The sequence below is a fragment of the Phyllobates terribilis genome, unplaced genomic scaffold, assembly GCF_046119375.1.
Source record: "Phyllobates terribilis strain yellow unplaced genomic scaffold, ASM4611937v1 Scaffold_3__8_contigs__length_932513732, whole genome shotgun sequence".
NCBI lineage: Eukaryota > Metazoa > Chordata > Amphibia > Anura > Dendrobatidae > Phyllobates > Phyllobates terribilis.
Genome location: NW_027362763.1, coordinates 580,745,793 through 580,757,820, shown reverse-complemented (window position 1 = coordinate 580,757,820; position 12,028 = coordinate 580,745,793). Strand labels below are relative to the sequence as shown.

Below are 12,028 nucleotides of genomic sequence, written 5' to 3'. Positions count from 1 at the left end.
TAATATATACCTGACAGGAGCCCATACATTCTCTTGCCTCCAATAATATATACCTGACAGGAGCCCATACATTCTCCTGCCTCCAATAATATATACCTGACAGGAGCCCATAGATTCTCCTGCCTCCAATAATATATACCTGACAGGAGCCCATAGATTCTGCTGCCTCCAATAATATATACCTGACAGGAGCCCATACATTCTCCTGCCTCCAATAATATATACCTGACAGGAGCCCATACATTCTCTTGCCTCCAATAATATATACCTGACAGGAGCCCATACATTCTCCTGCCTCCAATAATATATACCTGACAGGAGCCCATACATTCTCCTGCCTCCAATAATATATACCTGACAGGAGCCCATACATTCTCCTGCCTCCAATAATATATACCTGACAGGAGCCCATAGATTCTGCTGCCTCCAATAATATATACCTGACAGGAGCCCATACATTCTCCTGCCTCCAATAATATATACCTGACAGGAGCCCATACATTCTCCTGCCTCCAATAATATATACCTGGTAGGAGCCCATACATTCTCCTGCCTCCAATAATATATACCTGACAGGAGCCCATACATTCTCCTGCCTCCAATAATATATACCCGACAGGAGCCCATACATTCTGCTGCCTCCAATAATATATACCTGGTAGGAGCCCATAGATTCTCCTGCCTCCAATAATATATACCTGACAGGAGCCCATACATTCTCCTTCCTCCAATAATATATACCTGACAGGAGCCCATACATTCTCCTGCCTCCAATAATATATACCTGACAGGAGCCCATAGATTCTCCTGCCTCCAATAATATATACCTGACAGGAGCCCATAGATTCTGCTGCCTCCAATAATATATACCTGACTGGAGCCCATACATTCTCCTGCATCCAATAATATATACCTGACTGGAGCCCATACATTCTGCTGCCTCCAATAATATATACCTGACAGGAGCCCATACATTCTGCTGCCTCAAATAATATATTCCTGACAGGAGCACATATATTCTCCTGCCTCCAATAATATATACCTGACTGGAGCCCATACATTCTCCTGCCTCCAATAATATATACCTGACTGGAGCCCATACATTCTGCTGCCTCCAATAATATATAGCTGACTGGAGCCCATACATTCTCCTGCATCCAATAATATATACCTGACAGGAGCCCATACATTCTGCTGCCTCCAATAATATATACCTGACAGAAGCCCATACATTCTGCTGCCTCCCATAAAATATACCTGACAGGAGCCCATTCATTCTCCTGCCTCCAATAATATATAGCTGACAGGAGCCCATACATTCTGCTGCCTCCAATAATATATACCTGACAGGAGCCCATACATTCTCCTGCCTCCAATAATATATACCTGACAGGAGCCCATACATTCTCCTGCCTCCAATAATATATACCTGACAGGGGCCCATACATTCTCCTGCATCCAATAATATATACCTGACAGGAGCCCATACATTTTGCTGCCTCCAATAATATATACCTGACAGGAGCCCATACATTCTCCTGCCTCCAATAATATATACCTGACAGGAGCCCATACATTCTGCTGCCTCCAATAATATATACCTGACAGGAGCCCATACATTCTCCTGCCTCCAATAATATATACCTGACAGGAGCCCATACATTCTCCTGCCTCCAATAATATATACCTGACAGGAGCCCATACATTCTCCTGCCTCCAATAATATATACCTGACAGGAGCCCATACATTCTCCTGCCTCCAATAATATATACCCGACAGGAGCCCATACATTCTCCTGCCTCCAATAATATATACCTGACAGGAGCCCATACATTCTGCTGCCTCCAATAATATATACCTGACAGGAGCCCATACATTCTGCTGCTTCCAATAATATATACCTCACAGGAGCCCATACATTGTCCTGCCTCCAATAATATATACCTGACAGGAGCCCATACATTCTCCTGCCTCCAATAATATATACCTGACAGGAGCCCATACATTCTCCTGCCTCCAATAATATATACCTGACAGGAGCCCATACATTCTCCTGCCTCCAATAATGTATACCTGACAGGAGCCCATACATTCTCCTGCCTCCAATAATATATACCTGACAGGAGCCCATACATTCTCCTGCCTCCAATAATATATACCTGACAGGAGCCCATAGATTCTGCTGCCTCCAATAATATATACCTGACAGGAGCCCATAGATTCTGCTGTCTCCAATAATATATACCTCGTAGAGCATATATGTATGGGCTTCAGTCAGGACCTGGAAGGAACCAATATATAATAGGCTCAGCCCTCCTGTCATGCCTGCCAAGCCCGAGTGCTATTTCTGTGGTGGGCTGGATGAAGCGTGGGTGCACACAACAGCGCGTTTCTATAGTGAATCAATTAGCAGCAGAGAAGCCCCCGCCGCTGTCGGCCACTAGGCAGTGCTCAGAGCTGGTCCCTGGCGACTCGCTCACTGCAGTGTGGAGCGGCGACTTCCCCAGCATGGTCTCGCCCGGTAAGTTGTGCAGCCGCCTCACGGCCAGGGAGACAATGGGAGGCATGGCGGGATCGGGGGCCTCATCCAGTGCTCTGCGGACTCGGTGCCTCCACTGTTACTACATCACCCATGGCTCCTAGCACGGCAGTGCCGGCCTCACGGGTCACGGACGCTAATACATTACTCGTGCTTTTTGCAGCTGGGCTCCTGTGGTCGCTTTATCATCACCATCGTCAGTGTTAATTCAAGAACCGGGCAGCTGTGCATGAAGAAGGAGGACGGCGCCCGAATCCCAGCACACACACGCTCGGCTGTGGTGAGTATGGCAGCGCCATGGGTATCTACTTCCATAGCCTGGGGTTGCTGCTAGCCAAGGCGTGTGTGTGTGGCCTGGGGTTGCTGCTAGCCAAGGTGTGTGTGTGTGTGTGTGTGTGTGTGGGTGTGTGGGTGTGTGGGTGTGTGGGTGTGTGGGTGTGTGGGTGTGTGGGTGTGTGGGTGTGTGGGTGTGTGGGTGTGTGGGTGTGGCCTGGGGTTGCTGCTAGCCCTGAGGCACTTTTGTGTGTGTAGCCCGGGGTTGCTGCTAGCCCTGAGGCACTTTTGTGTGTGTAGCCCGGGGTTGCTGCTAGCCCTGAGGCACTTATGTGTGTGTGTCACTCACCGATCTACCGCCATATTTGTGAAGCCTGGGGCTGACAGAGTATAGCAACCAGTCAGCTCACTGCTTTCATCTTTCAACTGGTATGAGGTAAATGCCAGCTGCATGCTGATTGGTTAAGCCTCCACTTGTCTATGTTCTTATACTAGGCTGTGAGTAGCGGTCGGTCAGAGGTAGGCACGGTCTTAGGCCTGCTCATTTTTGAGTTAGAGCTCTTCTATATGATCCTCTGCTTAAAGGGGTTGTCCTGTGATCACTGGTGCTGGCAGCGATTGGCAGACCAGGGAATTTTTTATCCTGTCATAAAATGACGCAGCAGGTAAATCCTTATGACAGGCACGGGAGTCATCAACAGACCCCTGGCTGTCATGACAACCCATCAGCGCCTCGCGATCACGTCACAGGCGCGCACCGATGGACACATGGACTAGCGCACCCCCCTGCCGACACATGTTAAATTCTGATACTGACAACGGGATTTTACAAGTTAACAGCTGCTGGATGAACTCCTCTCCATCTACGGCTATTAAAGGCACATGATGGCTGGGAAAGATGTGGGCTCCGCGTGCGAGCTTGTATCAAAGTCAGACAGCCGGCATATGACGTACCAGTAAATCATATGTCTGTAAGGGGTTAACCTTTAATTTAGTTTTAATGGAGTAAAACTGTGTGGGGTGTGATTTTAATTTTATTTATTTTTAAAAAGATTTGTTTTTCTTTTTTCCTTTTATATTTTAGTTACCTTAGGGCTAATGAAGATGTACGTGGATCACAGGCCACAATTCACGGACTGGCCGCAGCTCTCCCGGCCTGAACGCGACAGCTTCATATATTTCTATGAGGCGGCCATACTCAGGGCAGGAGAGCCATGACCAGTCCGTACATTAACACTCCATGTTTGCACCGATTTTACAAAGATGTCTGCATGAGCCCTTAGATTTGAACCTGTGTTCATCTCATCACTTATATTGTACAGTGCCTTAACAAAGTATTCATACTCCATGATCTTTTCCACATTACACCAACAAACTTTAAATGTATTTTATTGGGGTTTTATCTGATACAGTTGAAACCAGTTTACATACACTACCGTATTTTTCGGATCATAAGACGCACCGGACCATAAGACGCACCTAGGTTTTAAAGGAGGAAAATAGGAAAAAAAAATTTAAGCAAAAAATGTGGTCATGATGCCCTGTTATGGGGGAGTGGGTCTGCTGCTGACACTGGTATTGGGGTAATGTCCCCCAATTCTGTTAATATCCTCCATCCTGGTATGTATCGCCCCTCCTTCCTGGTATAAGTAGCCCCCATCCCATCCTGGTATGCATGGCACCCCTTTATCCCCCATCCTGGTATGCATGGCACCCCTTTATCCCCCATCTTGGTATGCATGGCATCCCTTTATCCCCCATCCTGGCATGCATGGCACCCCTCTGAGGGCCCCATCCTGGTATGCATGGCACCCCTCTGAGGGCCCCATCCTGGTATGCATGGCACCCCTCTGAGGGCCCCATCCTGGTATGCATGGCACCCCTCTGAGGGCCCCATCCTGGTATGCATGGCACCCCTCTGAGGGCCCCATCCTGGTATGCATGCTCTGCTGACGACACTCTCACTGTGTGAGCCGCTCATGGTCACTGCTCTCCACGCCCGGACTCTGTGCGTGGGGAGAAGTGACCATTCAGTCTGTTCAATAGCCGGCACACTGTACCGCAGCGTGGCTCCTGCTGCCGCTCTGTGGTCAGTGTGCCCGCTATTAAAGACCATGGATATTCACTACAACCCATGGGAGTGAGTTGTAGCGAATATTCATGAGCTTTAATAACGGGCACACTGACCACAGAGCGGCAGCAGGAACCGTGCTGCGGCTCCAGTGTTCCGGCTATTAAGAGAAATGAATATTCATTGCTCTCCACGCCCATGGGCGTGGGGAGCAGGGAATATTCATTTTCTTTAGTAGTGGGCACAACTAGGCTGCAGCAGGCGGCTGCTGCCTCCTGTGCCCCGCTGATCCTCCGCTGCCGCTCCCCCAAACCCACCACCATGCGGCCATACAATAATATAGTATTTGGACTATAAGACGCACCCCCCACTTTCCTCCAAAATTTGAGGGAAAAAAGTGCGTCTTATAGTCCGAAAAATACGGAATATGAAAAGACACATATGCGTGTTTTTCTCAATATCTGACATGAAATCAGAATAAATCTTTCCTGTTTTAGGTCAATTAGATTACCATAATTTTTAATATTTGCCAAGTGCCACAATAATGATACTTTACATTTTTTTAATTGTTGAATAAAACATTTTTTTGATCACTCCTTCCCTTTAAGGCATTTTTATTACTTACTGCAAAGTCAAAAGTTTACATACATTTCATTAGTATTTGGTACCATTGCCCTTAAACTGAATGACTTGGGTCAAACGTTTGGGATATCCATCCACAAGCTTCTCATAATAGTTGGTCTAAATTTGGTCCCATTCCTCCTGACAAAACTGTTGTAACTGATCCAGGTTTGTAGGTTGCCTTGCTTGCACCTGGCTTTTCAACTTTGCCCATACATTTTCAATAGGATTGAGATCAGGACTTTGTGATGGCCACTCCAAAACATTGACTTAGTTATCCTTAAGCCACTTTGTTACCATTTTGGCAGTATGCTTCAGGTCCAGACCCATTTCCGCTCAAGCTTTAACTTCCTGGCTGATGTCTTGAGATGTTGCTTCAATATTGCCACATAATCTTCTCTTCTTATGATGCCATCTATTTTGTGAAGTGCACCAGTCCTTCCTGCAGCAAAACAAGACCACAACATGATGCTGCCACCGCCGTGTTTCACAGTTGGGATGGTGTTCTTAGGCTTCCAAGCTTCTCCCTTTTTCCTCCAAACTTAACGATGGTCATTATGCCCAAAAAGGTTCAATTTTAATTTCATCAGACCACAGGACATGTCTCCAAAAATTAAGGTCTGTGTTCCTGTGTGCATTTGCAAACATTAATCTGGCTTTTTTATGTTTCTTTTGGAGTAATGGCCTTTCAGCCCATATTGATACAGTACTCTTTTCACTGTGGTTATTGACACAATCTTACCAGCTTCCGCCATCATCTTCACAAGTTCTTTTGCTTTTGTCCTTGGGTCCTTCCTGAGCTGTATGATGGCTAGACATTCCCATCTTGTTTGTACTTGCGTATAATTGCTTGTACAGATGAACAAGGCACCTTCAGGTTTCTTGAAATTGAACCTAAGGATGAGCCAGACTTGTGCAAGTCCACAATTCTCTTCCTGATATCTTGGCTGATTTCTTTAGACTTTTTCCCATGGAGATACACAAAGAAGCAGTGTGTTTCAGGTGTGCATTAAAATACATCCACAGGTGTGTCTCAAATTAACTCAGATGTTGCCAAAAAAACATGACAAGCTTCCAAATACATGACATCATCATATGGGCAGTCCAGAATTGTTTAAAGGATTATTAATCTTAATGTATGTAAAGTTTTGACTTTGCGGTAAGTAATAAAAATCCCTTAAAACATTCTCTCTCTCTCATTATTCTGGCATTTGGCAAATATTAAAAATTATGGTAATCATAATTGACCTAAAACAGGAAAGGTTTATTCTGATTTCATGTCAGGTATTGAGAAAAACATGCATATGTGTCTTTATATAGTGTATGTAAACTTCTGGTTTCAACTGTTTACCAACACGAAGTAGCAAGCATTTGTGAGGCATAAAGGAAATGATACATGGTTTTCTAAAATATTTTAAAAATATAAATCTGAAAATTGTGACATGCATTTGTATTTAGCCCCCCTGAGTTAATAATTTGTAGGATCACCAAGTCTTTTGGGGTAAGACTCTACAAGCTTTGCACATTTAGAGACTGAAATGTTTGCCCATTCTTCTTTGCAAACTAGCTATAGGTCTGGACTTTGATTGGGACATTCAAACACATGAATATACTTTTATCTAAACCAGTGTTTCCCAAACTCCAGTCCTCATGGACACCCATAGATCATGTTTTCAGGATTCCCTTAGTATTGCACACTGGGAAACACTGATCAAAACCATTCAATTGCATCTCTGGCAGTATGTTCATGGTCATTGTCCTGCTGAATGGTGAACCTACATCGCAGTTTAAGTCTTTTGCAGCCTCTAAGAGGTTTTTCTGCAGGGTTGTCCTGTATTTAGCACTATCCATCTTCTCATCATCTCTGACCAGCTTCCCCCTGTCCGTGCTGAAGAAATGCAACCCCGCATGATCATGCTGCCACCACCATGTGTGGCGGTGGGAATGGTGTTTTCACGGTGATTTGTAATGTTAGCTTTCTACCACACATAACGTTTTACATTTAACTCGAAAAGTTCTACTTTGCTCTCCTCTAACCAGAGTACCTTCTTCCCCCAGTACATGGCTTTTTGCAAAGATAAAATGGGACTTCCTATGGGTTGCTTTTTTTCTTAACTACTTTCTGGCCCAAGGTGTACGTATCTGCGCCCTGGGACTTAAGAGCCTGATACGTATTAGTAATGCGGTCCCGCGACCGAAGTCGCGGTGATCGCATTAAATCTCCGGCGCCATGTTACCTCAGGGTAGATGGCGCCGTCATCTCGGGAGGGTGTCGCAGCCCCCCCCCCGCACCCAAGAGCGCTGTGATTGGCTATTCAATTCTGAACAGTCAATCACAGCATTTCTCACTGTTTCCGGCAATCAGATTGCCGGAAACAGTGATGTGCAGCCTAGGATTGGTGCTCCTAAGTGACTCCAGCCCTCTCCCCAACCCGCAGTGATCAGTGCGATCACCGATTACATCAATCGCACCGATCATAGCGCGACCTCTTGGTGACGGGGCGGTGACCTGCCTGTCACCGCCCCATGACCCCCTGTGGCGTGTGCAGAGGCCCCAGACAACTCTGATTGGAGCGATCATCATCGATCGCACCAATCAGAGTGCCGACTGGGTGGTGACCGGCCTGTGACCTGGCTGTCACCACCATATCACCCCCTGTGACCGCCCTGCAGATCCTCACACTTGGTGAAGATTTCTACAGAGCGGTCACGTTTGATCACCTCTGTGCTGGGCCTTGTGGTGCCACAGAAGCACCTGTGACACCACAAGACCTTCTTCTCACCTGCTCCAGTCGCTGCTGCTGCTGCTCCAGTGTCCTGCTGCGGTCTCCTGGGTCCTGGGTCTCCTGCTCCGTGTCCTGCTGCTGCGGTTCCTGATCCAGAGCCTCCTCCAGAACCTGCTGCTGAAAGAAGAACAGAGAAGACTTTGGTAAGTCCATCTCTGTTCTCCCCTCATCCACTTTCTCCTTTTACCCTTGTGAAAAAATGTTTTTTTTTTATTTTCACAAGTCAACGTTCTAATTTTCTGTGAAGCACCTGGGGGTTCAATGTACTCACCACACATCTAGATAAATTCATTGGGGGTCTAGTTTCCATAAAGGGGGCACTTGTTGGGCATTTCCATTGTTTAGGTACATCAGGGGCTCTGAAAACGTGACATGATGCCCGCAGCCCATTCCATCAAAGTCATTCCAAAGCGTCACTCCTTCCCTTCCGAGCCCTGCCGTGCGCCCAAACAGTGGCTTTCCCCCACATATGGGGTATCAGCGTACTCAGGAGAAATTTCACAACAACTTTTGGTTTCCGACTTCTCCTGGTACCCTTGTGAAAATAAAAAAATTGCGGCTAAAAGATCGTTTTCCCCTCACCCATGACAGCACACCTTGAGAGAGGGATCCGCCCCACCAAGGACTGGAAACAGTCTGAAATAAAAGGGCGGTACCTCTCCCTCGCTACATTTGGTTTCCTGTCCTTGATGGGAGCCTGTCTGAGGAAGAAGATGATGCAGTACCTGGGTCTGTTCCGGCGAGGAAGAGCGGGTGCCAGCCTGTGCACTGGGTTCCGGGCTCCAGAAGCGCCGTCCACGGCTCACTGGGGCCGTGTCCGTGCGTGCGCAGGCGGTGAGGAGGGCTCCAGCTCCCCACAGACCGCTGCGCTGCTTTCCCTCTGCAGCTAGCTCCTTGCTGGCCGCATGCATGGAGCGGCGTCTTCCGGGTGTGACGCGCCTGACGTCATGGCGCGGTGCATGCTGGGAGGGGTGTGCCAGGTGATGTCGGGGGGGGGCGGCACCCGGATCCAACATAGCGGCGCCCTGTAAGCACTTGGCGGCCGTTTTTTGAAGCTCCGGTGGGCGTCAGGAGGGGGGAGGGCACTTGAACTGGAGGAGTTTCTGGATGTGCCCTATTTAAGGTGGGGGGGTTAACCTGACCAGCGCTTCTTATGCTCCAGCTCATAGTGTTAATAGCTGTGGCAGACCAGGACAGTCAGGAACAGCAGCAGCTGACCCCTCCACCTCAGCAATGCCAGAGGAAGAAACAGTCTGATGCCTCTCACACAGACAGCCGCTCAAGCATCCGTAGCAGCAGCCGGAGAAGTAAGGTGTCTAACGCTTCTGTGCCATCCAGAAGGGATTCCTCTCATATTCCGCCACAGCCTCCAAATCCGGTACCCTTTTGTGACTTCAGGGGTGAGTGATCTTCGTGAATGTCACTTGATAGTCATGGAAAGTTATTATGTGCTTCATCCCCTCAGAGCCTAAGAGTAGCGCCAAACAGAAGCACAGGATTTGTGCCTTATGCCTAATTCCCCTTTCCATAGATTGGCAGAAACAGCTTTGTTCAGGCTGTATTAACAGAAACATAGCGGAGAGTACTCCAGATTTTGCATCTAATTTGAGGTCCATTGTCCGTGCAGTGGTACAAGGTTCCCTGAAGGGTTTACTTAAAGGAAAGAAGAGATCCCATAAGGATATCTCCTCCGACTATGATTCATCCTCCCAGTCGGAGGATCCATGTCTCAGTGATTCATTGTCCTCTTCTTCATCAGATAATGGTAGACCCTGTTTCCCTATTGAGGGTACGGACAAGTTGGTCAGAGCTGTCAGATCAACCATGGGATTAAGGGAGGAGAAAGCAGCCAGATCCCTTGAAGACATTATGTTCGCGGGCCTGGAGGTAAAAAAAGAGACGTTCCTTTCCGGTGAACCCTAAAATTCAGGGCCTTATAGACCGGGAATAGAGGAAGCCTGAAAAATCGGGAGCGTTGCCCTCATCCTCTAAGAGGAGGTACCCCTACAAGGGTAAAGTCTCTGAGTCTTGGGATAAAATTCCCATAGTTGACGGGTCTGTGGCTCGATCATCCAAAAAATCGTCTCTACCCCTGGAGGACTCGGGCATTCTAAAAGATGCTCTAGATAAAAAGCAGACTCCTTCCTACGTCACACCTGGGAAGCTGCAGCAGGGGGCCTGAAGCCAGCGGTAGCAGGCACTTGTGTTGCTAGGTCACTCATGGTATGGCTTCAACAATTAGAAGACTAGCTCATGGATAATAAGATCCCTAGAGATAAAATCCTCTCCAATCTACCTCTAATGCAGGCTTCATCAGCCTTCCTTGCTGACTCCTCAGCAGATTCTGTTAAACTCTCTGCCAGATCAGCAAACTTATCTAATGCTGCCAGACGGGCCCTGTGGCTCAAGGGTTGCCCAGGAGTCCTGCAGTCAAAAAATAAGTTATGTTCCCTCCCTTGTGACTACAAGCTCTTATTAGGCCAAAAGCTGGATGAGCTTTTGGAAAAAGCTGGCTACAGGAAGAGAGGTTTCCCAGGGTTCATGGGGGGCACAAAATGATCTTACTTTTGGAGGAAGAGATTTAACCGGGGTCTCCATCCCGGAGAAAGAAAAATATGGTAGTCCAAATCTAAAAAAAGAGTCTGGTTATATGTTTGGAGGACCATCCTCCAGTACTTAAAAAAATCTTCCCAATGACGCCAGGCTAGAGGTCGGTGGAAGGCTATCCCATTTTATTCCAGCTTGGGAGGCCATTACATCAAATCCCTGGGTGCTGAGTATTGTGAGGAGTGGCCTGAAGATACGCTTCAGTTGGATTCCTCACCGAACTTTCATGATCACCCCCAGGAGGAAGTCCAGGGAGGAGCAGATAGCCCTAGAGTCGGAGATATTAGAATTAGTAAGGAAACAGGTCCTTCACGAAGTTCCGGAATCACAAAGGGAAAAGGGATTTTATTCCCCCCTATTTGTGATAAAAAAAGAAAAATGGTTCTTACGGATCATTATCAACCTCAAGAGTCTAAATCAGCTGATAGAGAACCAGACTTTCAAAATGGAATCCATGAACTCTGCAGTAAAACTCCTACACCACAATGGTTTCATGGCAGTAATCGACCTAAAGGATGCCTATTATCACGTTCCAATCCATCCAGACTACCAGAAGTACCTAAGGGTAGCCCCATTCATTCAGGGGGAACTGAGACATTTCCAATTCACTGCCCTAACTTTTGGTCTCTCGATAGCTCCGAGAGTGTTTACAAAGGTGATAGCGGAGATGACAGCTTTTCTCCGAATCAAAAACGTAGTGATCGTTCCCTACTTAGACAACTTTTTGGTAATAGGGAGATCAGAAGACCACTGTTCCACTCAACTTCTAGATGTCAAGGTGGGTTTACATCAGCTGTGATGGTTGATAAATGCTCAAAAATCAAAACTAACCCCCTCAAGGACTCAAATCTTTCTCGGCCTGACCCTAAATTCTCAACTCCAAGCCTGCTTCCTCCTGGAAGACAAGGTTTGCAAAATAATCAATTTGGTCACAAGGGCCATAGAGTCTCTGGTGATGTCCTGTCTCCCAGCAGTCAAATGGGCTCAAGGTCATATGAGGCTTTTTCAGTGGGAGGTCCTGTCAGCACAGAAATCCTTCAACGGACATTTAGAAAAAAAGACTATTTCTTTCCTTAGAAATTGTAGACTCCCTCTCATGGTGGACAAACAGGGAAAATCTGACCTCAGGC

The 12,028-nt window shown here is 47.1% G+C and overlaps 1 protein-coding gene across 1 annotated transcript in view; it reads left to right on the top strand.

The window, feature by feature from the left end:
* Positions 1 to 2,299: 2,299 nt before the first annotated feature.
* GNG4 (G protein subunit gamma 4) overlaps positions 2,300 to 12,028 on the top strand; it is a 64,851-nt gene continuing 55,122 nt past the window's right edge. Inside the window, exons 1-2 of the mRNA XM_073673268.1 lie at positions 2,300 to 2,522; positions 2,704 to 2,820. The gene's annotated coding sequence lies outside the window, so the exon portion shown is untranslated. The remainder of the gene's footprint in view (positions 2,523 to 2,703; positions 2,821 to 12,028) is intronic.